The sequence below is a fragment of the Anopheles arabiensis genome, chromosome 2 (assembly GCF_016920715.1).
Source record: "Anopheles arabiensis isolate DONGOLA chromosome 2, AaraD3, whole genome shotgun sequence".
Taxonomy (NCBI): Eukaryota; Metazoa; Arthropoda; class Insecta; order Diptera; family Culicidae; genus Anopheles; species Anopheles arabiensis.
Window position 1 is genome coordinate 26,171,470 of NC_053517.1, and position 14,401 is coordinate 26,185,870.

The 14,401-nt window shown below is 51.2% G+C and overlaps 2 protein-coding genes across 4 annotated transcripts in view; one reads left to right on the forward strand and one right to left on the reverse strand.

Annotated features, from left to right (window-relative positions):
* The window catches only part of LOC120903778 (autophagy-related protein 16-1), a 249,551-nt gene that overhangs the window by 228,350 nt on the left and 6,800 nt on the right, over positions 1 to 14,401 (reverse strand). The window lies entirely within an intron of this gene.
* Positions 1 to 14,401, forward strand: part of LOC120903762 — a 91,676-nt gene that overhangs the window by 72,237 nt on the left and 5,038 nt on the right. The gene's annotated exons all lie outside the window — the stretch shown is intronic.

Here is a 14,401-nt window from a genome sequence, read left to right on the forward strand (position 1 = left end):
AACCTTCCTCCCAGTACATCCGGTGACTATCGTGATGATGGTCAGGTTCTAGCGATTCTTTCTTCCATTTTTTCTTCCAACACTAATGCATTGCGAGCCAAAACAAAAGTGATCGAAAATCATAGACGCGAATGATCGTCTGCAGTTGCAGCATTGGAGGCATGGACGTGAACGAGCCGATCATGCCAACATAGGCATGAAGAGCAGGGAAGGCGAACAGGGGCAGAGATAACATGCGGCGAATTTATTGTTATGATTACAACCTAAACAACTCAACCGTTTACACTAACAACATCGGATATTGCTACTATTAAGAAACATTGCCCACCGTTGCCCGGCCCGCTTGCCAGGGACACCACCCCAGAGAACGTGCTTCTTGTCTCTTTTGCCTCTTTTTCTTGTGTGTGTGTGTGTGTTTTTTTTATGTTTTTACACACTGAAGCAGGCTCGTGGTTCTATTCTATTAACCTTTTCCGAAACCATCATCACACACGGCGCGCATGATCGCGATCATGTTCACACACAGGATCGCATCCGTTCGGGGATCATAGCGCGTCGTCCCTGTGTCCCTCTACCTCTCCAAACCAATCAACCGCGAACCACATAGAAACACTTTTTTTCTCCCTCTTGCAGCTATGCAGAAAGAATTCTTTCACGGGAGATTTTTTGTTGTTGCCCTCCTCTGTTTCACCCATCCGATAAAAACGTGCAGCAACTTGATCTTTTGCAGCAGCAGTAAAAGATATTGAAGTTGAACTCTTCGGAAGTACGTGTTGCTACCGGCCGGAGCTACCGTTAGTGTGAGATGCCTTTCCTTGCTCCGCATTTTTTGCTGTGCTTCTTCTTCTTTTTTGTGTTGTAATGCAACGCTGCACTCTCCGAACTCGCGCCAGTGTCCATTGAACGTCCTGGGCACAATCGGTATTTTCAGCTAACAACAGCTAACAACAGCACTTTGCCCCACAATCGAACAGGCAGCAGGCGGTGGGGTCAAAAGAAGGAAGGAAAAAAAACGGTGGTCGACATAGGCGTCCGCATGAACATGGTTCCAGCACCATGCTAACAAACCGACTTCCTTTACACCTCTTAGTTTTAACGTGGCACTAGTAGAATCTGCGGAAGAATCCGGTCACGGGGCAGAAATTCTGCCGCCCCGCGAAATTGCGCCGTGGCATTTCTGGTTAGCGGTAATCGAACATGTAACCACGCTTGACGTTCGAATGGCCACAGTCTTCCTGTCCGCCTTTTCCCTCGCCCTCGGAGTTCTCGAACACCGAAAGACACATTATTAAGGAAGTAGTGCGGCTGTTTGGTCACTACCGAACAAACATTGGCAGCATCCCCCCCTCAACCACAACCTCAAGCGAGCAGCAGCAGCAGCACAACACAATTGCAACAGTTGCCCTTTTATGTAATTTCTGTCAACTTGATCACTTTTTATGCAAATAAACTACTCTGCACACGGCGGTCGTCGTTTCGCGCAGCCCGGCGTACCAAGCGGGCCCGCCAGCTTTGGTGCTAAAGAGAGAAGATCTCCCGCGCAAGTGCTGCGGCACAAGTGTTATCCGCCTGCAACGCTGCTTAACTTAATGGGGCCGAGGGGAGTGGGAATTAAGTGGACGAAGAGGAAGACTAGGAAGAGGCAAAACATTGAACGTAACAAACGAAACAAGAGCAGCACAAGACACACCGTGGTAGGGTGGAGAAAGAGTTATGAACGAGCATAGGTGAGACTGTCGCATTAAGGGGAGGTTGTGCGACCCCAGCCAACCCCGGGGTTCGATACACGTTCGATGCGTCCCCGAGGTGACGCTTTGCGTACAACCAATCTCATTATATTCATTCACTATCCACCTGGAACAGTGGACCCAACCCAGCCCACGGTCCGGACGGTGGTGCGCGCTTAACGAGCGGCGTTGCTTACGACGGGCGTACTTTTTGCGTGTCGTACGGGTTCCGGCTAAGTGCGCGACTATTCCCTCCCTCGATTGCCACGGCCACGGCTGAAGTGCAATTAACGCCAAACCGCACAAACACGCCGGCCGGCTGGCGAGACTTAAACGATCGTTAGATCTGACAAAAAGGTTTCACCCTCCTCAATTTACACGGACACGAACGACGTTCGCTGCCGGGCGCTGGTTCTACACACATGAGCCCACTACAAGAGCCCTGTCAAGGGGGGAAGGGACGATTATTACCGAGTACTTGGGGGATAACAGGGACGTTTGGAGGAGAAAGGTTAAATTGCAACACGCAAATGCGGCAATAATCATAAAGCTTCATAATTTCACCAGCAGCTTCCGTTCAGGAGCTGCGTCTTCAGCGCTTCTTCTGCTTCATTTCTCTCTCTTTTTATGTTTTTGTATGCTTTTCTTTCTTTGCTTACCGGGACACAATCCCAGTAGCAATGTTTTGAAAACACTCCAAAACCAAGTCACCAAACAGTAGCGTTCGCCCACCAGCACACGGAAGCGTTTGCAGAACAAACCGGTAACATGCTTCAACCGTATTCCGATTGAGTTCATATTTTCCGGAGCTATCATCTACAGTTTTTTCTTCTGTTTTTTTGTACTTTAAACGCTCGTTTGCGTGCCACCTTCGTAGAAGCAGTCAACCCAGCATTCGAGCTGGTTGGTAGCGGGAGAGCGAAATTATCATAGCATTAACATTGTATGCAAATCCCTCCTCCGCGAAGGCGCGGGCGCGCTTACGCTTATCTATTGGCCGGCGATTGGGCTGACAAATTAAGGCAAGATTTCAATGTTCAACGCGCAAGGCTAGCGTGCACCATGTGCCAACCCTGAAACGCTTGGCACGGTTTGGCGTAGTGACCACTCGATCAGCAGCTCGATCAAAAGTTTGGTTCTGCTTTTCAAACGTGGCTGTCCGGTTGCTACGGTGCCGCTAACAAGGGACCGGCATCAAAACAAACCAACAGCAATCACCGCAGCACCGAAAGCGAATGAATCGCGACGTTGAAATATAAATTAGATTATCCTTCCCAGTCAGCAGCGACAGCAGCAGCCCCGATTTGACCGCAGGCGCGCGCGCACTGCGAAGGGTGTGATGAAAGCCGCTGATTTCCTGGCCGTTCTGCCGTCCACTCGCCACAGTTGAGTTGGGAGTGAAAGAAAGCACGGCCGTATGTGTGCGAAGGAAAATAACAAACTACCAAGCCACAGTGGTGGTTGCGATCGCGCAGACAGCGACGTAGACGACCAACGGCCCCTCGGGCACGAACCGTTCAGACTGCCGGAACACGGTAACGCACATTGAAATTGATTGCTTGAATAAATATCAAAACAAGTGTATTGGAAGTGTCCGAGGCCTGCCTACCGTGTCCCTCCAGGTCCAGGACGATTGGCATTGGCAAATGTGGTACACAAACGGATCAGGCACGGGCCGACGAGTTCGTCGTTTGATCCGTTGGTTTTTTCTTTGCCTGTCTCTTCTTGCAGCGTACAGGGCTTCGGCGTTTTACAGTTAGCACAGTTATCCAAGCCATACTGACATACCGTATCAAATTCACTATCGCAAGTGCAACCACGAGACTGATATGTGTGTTTATAGATGTTTAGTGCATGTATCTGCGGAGCTTGGTTCTTCGATTTATGCAGCGCTACAGCGCAACTCACCATTAAAACTACAAGCCAGTGAGTACAACCTGCGAACTTCACCGTAGCTCTGGACAGAGCTCGATTGATTGTGGTCACTGTGCTGCTTTTTTACACATTTCTAATCGGGTTACCGAGAGGATTAACAACGTTAGAAGAGGAAGGTTTGTTTTTGCAACTTGCGCTTGCGCACCGAAATTAGTTCACCAACTTAATCCCATACCAGAAGACACTACACAGAGCTGCCGGTGTACCATTGGTGTACCATGCAAGAACCGCCTTCTTCTAAACACCATCTCGTTATCTCGCTGCTGCCGCTCGATGCACCCAATCGATAACGCCAAACAACCAAAGCCTCCTCATCCTCGTCTGGCCGTCTGGTGGTGGTGGTGATGATGGTAACGTAGCGGTACACCCTAGATGTTGGCGCTGCCCGGGAAATGGGACGCACCGGTGAGGGAGCTTCCAGCTTCAACCCGCACCTCCCCGATATGCCTTGATTGCAACTAATCTAGAAAATTAGCTCAATTGGGCTCGATCGCTCGTACACGCTGGCTGCATCGTTCCCAATGAAACCGGGCAAGAACATGAACTAACAGCACCAGCAGCACCGAATTGTACCTGTTCCGAAGAGAACATCGAATCGATTATCGATTGTCCAAAGCGGAGAGGAGAGTGAGTGTGCGCGCGCCCGTGCACCTGTGCCCGCAAGGTATTTGATTAACGGAGCGATGTGATCGAATAGCCAAGATGAACCGTACACATTGGAGTGGGCGCCTCTATGCATCGGTTACTCGGTATTACATAAATCGCGATAAGCAGCAGCAGTTTTGCTCCATTTGTTCCGATCTATCGATGCCCCGGTTACGCTCCCTGGTTCCCTGGTTAACCCACATTCGAGCTAATTGGATCGACATGGCGCTTAATTGCAGGCGAATACAAACACCTCCGAGGAAAAGGCAGGCCGTGGCAATGTACCCAAAATCTTCTGCATAGCTCAGCGGGTCAAATTACTTTGGGGATTCCGTGCAGGCGGTTGGTCACGAGCAGAATTGTCGCTGTCGAACGTTGCGTGAGAGAACATACCATTGTCCAATCGAGCATGTTTTCGCCCCAACCTCCATCTCAGCGCAAGACCCGTTAGAGATGGGGGGAGAGGTCTATCTCGACGTCCGAAATGTTAAAGCCTACCACCCCCATCAATAGAGCACACACACACACAGACTGGCGTCACAGATACCAACCCAGCCCGCGGCTTTGCTATCATTATTGTCCACGCAGCAGACACTTTCACGTGGTCCATCGCGAGCCGTGGGATGGGAAAAAAGTGTAATGTCAGTTTGTGCATCCTTCTCGCCGATAGTGTCGTGAGAGCCATTTCAGCTGGGAAGGAGCTATCTCGAGCCCGTTGGGCTGCTGCTCAGTCCCACGCGGGACGGGAAGGGACAATAGTTGCTCCATTCTACGCCGTTCCGTAATTAATTCTAGTACATAGCGGGCGCGCCCGCGCCCAGTCGTTGTCTCCCACGAGTTACCGTGCCCGTCAGCAGCGCCACTGGACTGTGGGACTGGGCGGGAAGAAAACAGCGATGAACGTGTGCGCACCAGGCGAGCGCTAAATAATATGAAATTAGTGTGTGTTTATTAATTGGCAGAAAATTAATTATCCAATCGACTTGGATCGCTCGCCCGAGTTGCGAACCTTGCCCGTGTTGCTGAGTGTGTGTGTGAGTCTGTTTGTTCCGTAAAATGTACCGTTCCTTTCGTGGTCGTGGCCATCTTCGAGCGAGCATGGTTCTAATTACTATCCAATGGGGCAGGAACGACGCAGCGCACGGAGAGCTTGATGCCCGCAGGCTTCACACCCAGAACGAACCCCACACTATCATTGTTGCTGGGCGTGTGTGTGTGTGTGTGCTCTCCTTCTGTCCAAGAGATTCCCCTTCGTGTTGCGTTTCTTCATGTGTGTTGTTACGCTTAACTTCAAACGCACACGCCAGACGATGGAGATTGTGCAAGAAAAAAAAGAAGCGAGTGTTCTAGCGGTTCCTTCGAAACGGCACGGAACGTCATACACCATCGTTCAGCAACAGTTTTTGTGGGTCACCGTGCAGGTTTTTAATGTCTTGCCTTCACTCCCGCGCAACAGTTTTAAAAGCTCATCCTCAGCTCGATCATCTGCAAACGGTTGCTCGAGAAGCAGCACGCTGAGCATCCATTTAAAACAAAACAAAAAAGCTCCTCTCGAAAGTGGACAACCCAGTGGACGGACCCGATGACGAAGCGATAAGAGCCTGCTGCTCGGGTACTGCACGGTCTGCCTTTCTGGGAGCCGCGATGCGCTGGAGAAAGTCTAATTAATTTACCGCACACGCTCGATCACGCTCGTCTCCGCGCCAATGTGCGGTGAGATCGGCGACGCCACCGCCAAACAAAGTGTCTTCCACACACAAACACACACGAGCGGGGATGGGGCTGGAAGCGTAGAAAGTCCAATTAAAAAGATGGAATCCATCACATGAGCACACACACACACACACACAAGCACTTACGGGAAGGAGCGATAGAATTTGCTAAGAATTTCCCTTGGAGCCCGTTTTTGCGGGATGCTCGGAGGGCGGCCGCGTTGTGTTGCCGTGTGTCCGCGCTCCGCGTGCTGTCGATCGATTGCCGTGCGAAACAACCGACAAACAGTGACAGTGAAACTGTCCGGCGGCCCCGCGGGCTCTCTGATCTGCACGGACCGCATGCAACGCGGTTCCTCGCGTACCAGCGCTGTCATATTATTTGCCCGCGAACACCGCGCGCCGTTGTTGCGGTACCGGTGGGCAATCGTTTAAAAAAAAAAACGATAAACTGTCACTTCTCCGGAGAGAGAGAGGAGACTGGGCGCGTTTGTGTACGGGAAAAAGCACGCCACATTGTTTTTTTTTGGGATGAAACTGCTACGGATGCTGCTGCCTTTCATTCTTAACGCTAGTCAAACGGTTGTCAACAACGGTAAAACGGGCCGGGATTGGTTGGAGATTGCCACCTTTTTTTCTTATTCTTGTATCGTTATCGCTTCTACACGGGCATTGTCGATCGGCACAAAGGGCACGATGCCGAGAAAAAGGGTTCTCCGGGGATGTTTTTCCACCTACCACCTACGGCGTGTGTGCGATCGTTGCCGGCCGCGGTTGGCGCCAAATTGCGTGACCGTCGCTGTAGCCGCGATCGACGCCGTATCATTCACGTATCACGGCAGCACACACACACACACGCTGAGCAGAGAGTGCAGGATGGCAACCACTTCTCCACGCGAGTGTGCGAAAATTGTTCCTTAATGATCCGGCCGCCCACCAGCCGCCCCGGGTTCGAGCTGTGTTTAGCAAAGCATCATCACCACCATCCCCGGGTGTGCTTTTGCCAAACATAAATCATGTCCCGACTGTCATTGCGATATTGCGATTGATCGATCCTCGCTCTCGCTCTCTCTATCGCCTCACCTCGCAAGTACACACAATCGAACCGTTGCGCGCGTTTAAGTGTTTGGTGCCGCCATCTATTGTTGCAGCAAATCGACCGATCCAGCAGGACACTGCTGCGGCCCCGAACCTGCACCGATACGATCGATCCGGTTTCAGCGGCTCACCCGCTGGGGGGCTCACTCCATCACTCTCTGCACGATTGCACGCCAAACGAGAGTGCGCCCTGCCGTTGCAAGATTGAAAGATTTATTCCAATCGTCTTCGCGGAACGGTCTTATTAGCATAAATGGGGAGCAGTGTGTGATGTGCAGGTAGCTTCCGTGCGCTGATGGTAGGAGCTGGTAGGTGCTTTCGTGCGGTTCCGTCAGATACTTTCGACCTTCTGCTGCTACGATCAAATAAAGAAAAGAGGGAGTCCCGGTTGGAAATTTACAATTGACATTGGGGTGAAATTATATGCATCCCGCAACCCAATTCTTCGATCACCTTTTCCAGCCCCATGTCTTCCCGTCAACTGGATAGGACACGTTTATTGGCACCGTTTTGGCCTGCGGGGGTGAAGTGTATAGCGCAAAAACGTGGAATACATTTACGCTTCGTGGGCAGCTTCCGAGGAAATACAAAACTTCTCTCCCTATAAAAGGCAAATTTCCGTCAACAACGCCAACTTACGGCTATGGTGCGATAGGTATAGGGATCTGGTTGTGCGCAACAGCATCTTATGCCTCACTTTGCCCTACCATCGTGGCCAGATGTTCGCATACATATCGACCTTGTAACTGGTTCCCATATATACATGCAGCCTACCAACCCACCTTTCTCGCCCAAGAGAATCCGCTGTAACTGTATTCACGCGCATCGGGCAAGAACACCGATCCACAGTCCGTGCGCACGATCGATACCGACACCGGTTCGCCGGTTGCTTCCCCTTACTGCGCCGTGGTTTGCGCCCACCAAAACGGGAAAATACTGTAACGCAAGAGACCGTGCGCGCGCGCGCGGAAAGAGAAGGTGTTAATGAAATAGGTGCCCAGCTGTGTCGACGATCCTTCGGCACTGGAACTGGCGCGCAAAACATCTCATCTCATCCACCGCACCGGGGGTGAACAATCCGTTAGCAGTAGTTTAGAGCGCTTGGGGTTTCATAGGGGGGAAAACCGGGCGGCGCGTAGAAATCTGAACATCATTTTCGATTGACCCAATTACGGGTGGAATACCGGGGCTGGGGCTGTGGCTGGTAGTATTCACCCAGTAAGCCCCGGTTTGCTCGGTACCAACCTCGATTCCACCACCGCGGACGGCGGCCGAAGGGCTTTTGATTACTCAATTACAATTATTCATTATTTATGCTGCCGGTGTTTGTTGCTGTGTTACTTTGCTTTTGCGCTAATGCCCGGCTGCTGCTGCCCGGTAATATATGGCGTGTATGTGAGGAGCGTTGTTCCAAAGTGTCCCACTCGGCGTGGCAATAATGTTGCCGTTGCCGATTAGAAATTGGATCAAGCTGATGGGCAGCACACGTGGGTTTTTTCTTCCCTGATCCAGGCAAGAGGAAAACCTCCCTAGGATGGGACACTGAACTGGACCACGGTAGTTGGCCTGTCTGTTTATTTGCGTAATAAAGAATCCATCCCTTTTAACTATTGCCGGCGTAGTACGCGCGCGTGCTTAGCAATGGGAAATAAATACCGTCCGCGCTAATGGCCCATGTACTCGGACGAGATGGTTGGTAAATTAATTACTGCATGCTCCTGCCTGGAACTGGATCACACACGCGAACAGCGAACGTGTGGCTTGGCTTGCAACCAAACACACACACACCACACATGGCCGTGATAATCCTTGTGCTGCGAAACGAACTAATCATGCTTTTTCGTGCCGCTTTTCTTTTTATTTCCTTACCCACGACGCAGAAGAGATAATTAGCATTCATTCTCGCTTGACAGAGGGCGCGCGATGTAGGGCAGAGACCCGGCGATTACACCTGCACAAACGGGGATCGCCCTTTCGCCCGGTTGTGCGCCACGTTTTGCGAGACTGATTTATAGCTTACGGTGCCAAAGACCAAACACACACGTTCTTGGGCCGGACGGTGCTGGGCATTAAATTTGCGCCAACAACGGGTGGGCTCAGCTTTCGCCACTCGTTTCGTCATTTGAGCGGCGTTGTGGTGTATTTTACTGCTGTTGGTGTCCGCTTATGCTGAAAGGAAGAAGGATCTGATTTCGCAACACCATACCTAGCAACGTTTATGGGCGATCGTTATCTAAAGCGTACTTCGCATTTGGAGCATAACAAATTCCACGAACATGTGATAACACAACAATTCGAGCAATGTTGACCCTCAAGGTGACACTCCACAAACACGCACACACACACACTTTAAGCATCAATTTCTTATGACAAGTGAATTAATTGCGTCTCCCAGCGCTACAAAGGGAGAGAGAGAGATTAAATAAAACATTGCCCCATTCGGAGCTGTTTGTCTTTGCGTACCAGTAAGCCGGGCTCGCGTTTGTTGTACCATCCGACAACATCCGACAGCTTCACTAACAAGGGAGAACCGGGCAGAAAGTGCCAAAATGCTTGCGCAAAGTGTCTGGCACGATCGTGGAGTGACATTTTTTTCATAAATCGCTCCAACGACCCTTTGGAGGCGCTCAATTAAGTTGCAAACAACCTTCCCCTGGTACGTCTTCCCAAAGGAGGCAAGCAAGCAATTTATGGTTAGGATTAGAGAACACACACACACACATATGCTTGATCGTTTGTAGCGATCTCAATCGCACTGCATGTAGCGTAGGATTAGCAGAAAAGATCAACCCGGACCGATTACGGAGATACGTCTCCGCTGGCACTGTCTTCTGCCGCCACGACGAACCGCTAAGGTCACCGCGACCACGATGATCAGCCCCAACGTGTGCAGTAATGGTGTACGGTGTGCGACATGGTACGGTGATGGTGTTCAGTTGCCAGATAACCATCGAGAGCAGTTCGGTAGATGTTGTCCAAACCGCTCAGCATGGATGGGAGTGATTCTGCTGACATTCCAATTACTCGCTCCCTCCTTCTCCCACACAACCGTTGCACAACGCGATCGTCCATCGGCACCGGACGTGCCATCCATCCGACGGTTGGATCGTGCCCGGGCCGGGGAGGGGACTGAAGGAAGGCACCCAAGTAGTGGTACAACAACCTGTGCCTTGAATTTCGCCATCCCTTCCGAACGGGGATGGTGATGGTGCTTGTCTTATTAGTACAAAATGGATCACTCACACACACACACACACTGATGGTGCCGCCTGTTGGATCGTAATTGTACGATCCCATTCTAGACGCAAGAAGCTGCGTCAATGCTTACCCACTACAGGGAGTTTAGCCAACCTATTCTCGAGCCCTCTTTCAGCAAAAGGAATCCATAACAACCTGTTAATTATATTCTTCCCTTTGGCTTTGTGATGCGATCGGTGCAAACAAGGGGGGGGGGGATTGAGAGAGAGAGAAAAAACACCCTCAACAAAAGGTTCATGCGCTTAGTCGCAGGCGTACACACCTTGCGCAAAATCTAGTCGTGTTTGGAAAACCGTGGCGATCGCGAAACGACGAACCCACTTGCGCAACACACACCACATTTCCCGTTCAGGGCAGTTGGTTCGGGAAGCAATAAACCAAAAAAAAACGGGCAAGAGAAGAACTAACATCGATGCACACGAGGGGTCCATCAACCTCTGCCGGGTGGAGCACGGGTTAAGCGCAAACCAATAATGGAAAAGGATCGGAGGATCGCGGCAAGCGGCTAGGAAGCTTGTACTATATCATTATTGTTAGACGATAGCAGCATAGAGGGAAACAATTACTATTTGAACCCTCGACCCTTACCCACCCGGTATAGAACCTCGGCCGCCCTCCGGAATGCCGGAAACGGGGCAAGCACGAGATGCCCCGGCGAGAGCAGCAGGAAGAAGCACAGCGAAATTCAGAATGTTTCGAGCCGAACCCTGGCACATCGGCAAACAACTGGGGTACTAGCAACGGGTCGCGCAACAAAAGCGCAACTACCAGGCGGAGGACATCTTTCGCCGCATTGTTAGGCTGAAGGCGTGGAAAGATCGCTACGAACGCGCGCGCACCATTATGGGGTGCACTCTATAGACCTTACAGACAGACACACAAGCACACACACATACTCCTTTCACTGATAAGAATCGCGCTCTGCGCTTGACTTTTCTCCAATTTGTGCTCCCGACAGGGCGGTGGAGACTTGTGCGATGGGCGAGCGAGAAACCCCGACCAGCTCTTGTTGCGCCCTTTTGTCAATGCGCTTATGAAACTCTTGAGAGCTCTCGTGGCGTGTGTGTGTGCATGCTGGCTCGCTTGATTTGGTACCGCCGAGGTGCAGCAGCACCACGCGGGCTCGCGCACCACGAAGGCAAATACTGTGGAAGTCGGATAAAAGTAATAACAAGTACAAAACTATCTTTCGCCCCGGATGTGTTTCGCCCCGTACCCTATTATTATTGCCTATCGCGGCACATGCCTGCACCCCCCCCCTCCGCCCGCTCATCCCCCCGAATCGGAACCGATTCTACCGGGCAAAGCAGGCAGGCCTTCTTCCTTTCCTTGCACAAAACGCCCATTGAAAGCCATTTTTGATTTAATAAAGCACCGGTGGGGCTTGTTAAGCTTTGCACCGGCCTGCGCGCAGGGCATTCTGGAGCTTCCCCTGTGTGTGTGTGTGTACCGTGCTGACCGCGCTGATATTCAACAGCTTCTTCTGGCCTGCTGGAAAGCTTGACTTGTGATGGTGCACGCCCGTGTGCACCCTTAAACGAGCCTCACTCTCTTTCTCTCTCGCACGCCCCTTTCGGGTTGGGCTTCACGGGTTCGCGACAAAATCGAGCAGACGTTCGCGACAACACGACCGCGACTCTAATGATCGCCAATTACTGCGATCAGCAAACAGGAACGAGCCGCGCCGAACCGAATGGTAATCCACTGCTCTATCTTTATCCGTACCTCCGTTACATGACAGCGAACAAATCGTTCACGATGGTGTGCAGTGAGGCACTCACTGCCTCAGCCTGATCGGTCGGTGGAATGCTGTTGGCGCGCAAAACGTATGAATAGTGCGACCACGCGACGTCAGGAAAGGTTCACTGTCGATCGATCGATCCATCCATCCAGGGTCGCGCGTTCCTCCACGCTACCGTGTGCACGGCGACGCGCCTGCTCTGCTTGACGTACTGTGCTATTGTAGCATCGATTCGGGAGTGTTGCCACCGCCTCCCCCGACAGTGCGCGGGGAGATCCGTCGTTCGCTCATCAATCATCAAACGCAAACCACCGGAACACGCGGCACGGCATTGGCAGAGATGTCATCAGCCACTTGGGGAGAAGTCTGGCGGTGGCAGTATGCAGTATCCCACCGACGCCCAACTATCTTCACCCAAAACAGCTCAATTCACGCACCAGCCACCGGCGCTAGTGTCATTATTATCATGTCCGGTGGGCTCTCTAACAAGCGTTTATATTATTGTTATTGCTCTACACCTTTCTCCTTCCACCCTCCACCTCCCTCCTCAAGGACGTTCCGGTTCGATGACCTTCTCTCGGATGGCCGATTACCGGGGTCCGTCACCACAAACCCAATCACCCGGCCCGGTGAAACCACGACTTGCGTGCGGTGGTCGTCCTCCTAGGTTGCCGCATTTTTATGTGTTTTCCCTTTCCTTTTTTTCATCACATCACCCCGATCGGCCATGCTTGCCACCGATTAGATGGTTCCACATCGCAGTGTTTCTTCTGCCATGCCGAAAAAGCGATAAGATAGATGACAGTCCAACAACATTAGATCCTTCTTTTGGAGTCTAAAATATGGCTAGCATAATTGAGCAAATCAAAAGCACGTTATCATGGCAACACATTTGTGGGACGGGAAATGGGAAAGCATCATAACACACACACACAGCAGGGGGCCGCAGCTCTATAGCCAAACATGTCGCTGCGTGCGATCGCGATCACACGCCGTTTCCGCGCTTAGTGCGATTGATCAATGACCTCAGCTAGGCGGGTGGGGAGGAGAGGGGGGAAGGGGAAGAGAGTATCATTCCGAATGGCCCCTTCACCACATCTGATTGAAACACACACTCATACAAGATTGCGGTTTTCTGTTTGTTTCGAAAAGTTTGTTCTTACGTTTCGTTCTCTGCTTTCAATTAAGTCTCCCGTATATCCCGCCAGACTCTGAAGCCGGTGGACCTGTTCGAGGACGTCGAGAAACAGAAAAGCATACGAACGTAAAAGAAAGGGTGGAAAAAACGTCCCAAAACGATCCGAACCAACAACAAACAACAACAAAAAAGCGATTATGGCACGTAAACGTAAAACTCGTTTTTCCGGGTCATTTTTATCACGAAATCCCGAAAAGCCATTTCGGCAGCTCCACTACGGTGGTAGAAAAGCGAATGATTCTCAATTTGGAATCATTTTATACCTTTTCTGCTTTGTTGCTGCTGCTGGTCCGATTCTTGACTCGGAAGAGACTTTGAACGTTGGGAATAAATTAATGGTCAGCTTTTTTTTTATCGGAGCAGAAAAATTGCAACCTTCGCGCAGCAGCGTTCACAGCAGCTTCAAAAGCCGAACAGGGAGTTCCGATTTACGCATTCTGCCCAAGGGGAATGACTCCATTAGCTGAGCTGCGCCTATGCCACAGTGACACAAACGTACCTTTCGCCAGCCGAGAGCCATCGTGGCACTGATGATGGACTAGACAGTGAAAAGTGAGCGAAACACGAAAGCCACCGGAAGAAGAATTGCCAGAGAATAGCAGTAGAGGGCAAAGACTCGCTGGTGAAATGGAAAGCAGCCGAAAAACCGCAGACCTAGATCAGAAGATCAGAAGGCGGTTTGGTTGTTTGCTTTTCAACCTGACGATGAAGACGGTGACGACCGCACAATAACGGACGCCGCTGGACGTGGCGACATACTTGTACCAAACAATTTGCTTCGCTCCAGTTTCGCTTGGTGGCGGCCACCTTCCGGCTATGGGTCGAACTCTTACTCTTACGCTCGCTGGCCTCGTCTGGATGCTCAATCACACAGACACACACACACACGGAGTGAACAGGGATAGACACTATTTTGTTATTTAAATCTGTTTCAACGCCGAACCTCCAAAGTAATCGACGACCAACGATCGTAACCCGGAAACATATTCCAAACTTCAAACTCCAGACTTCAAAAACGACGCTAGCTTCTTCTAGCCCAGATCGGTAGTGTAGGTAGGCACCAGCCGGACTGGACCAGCACTATCGA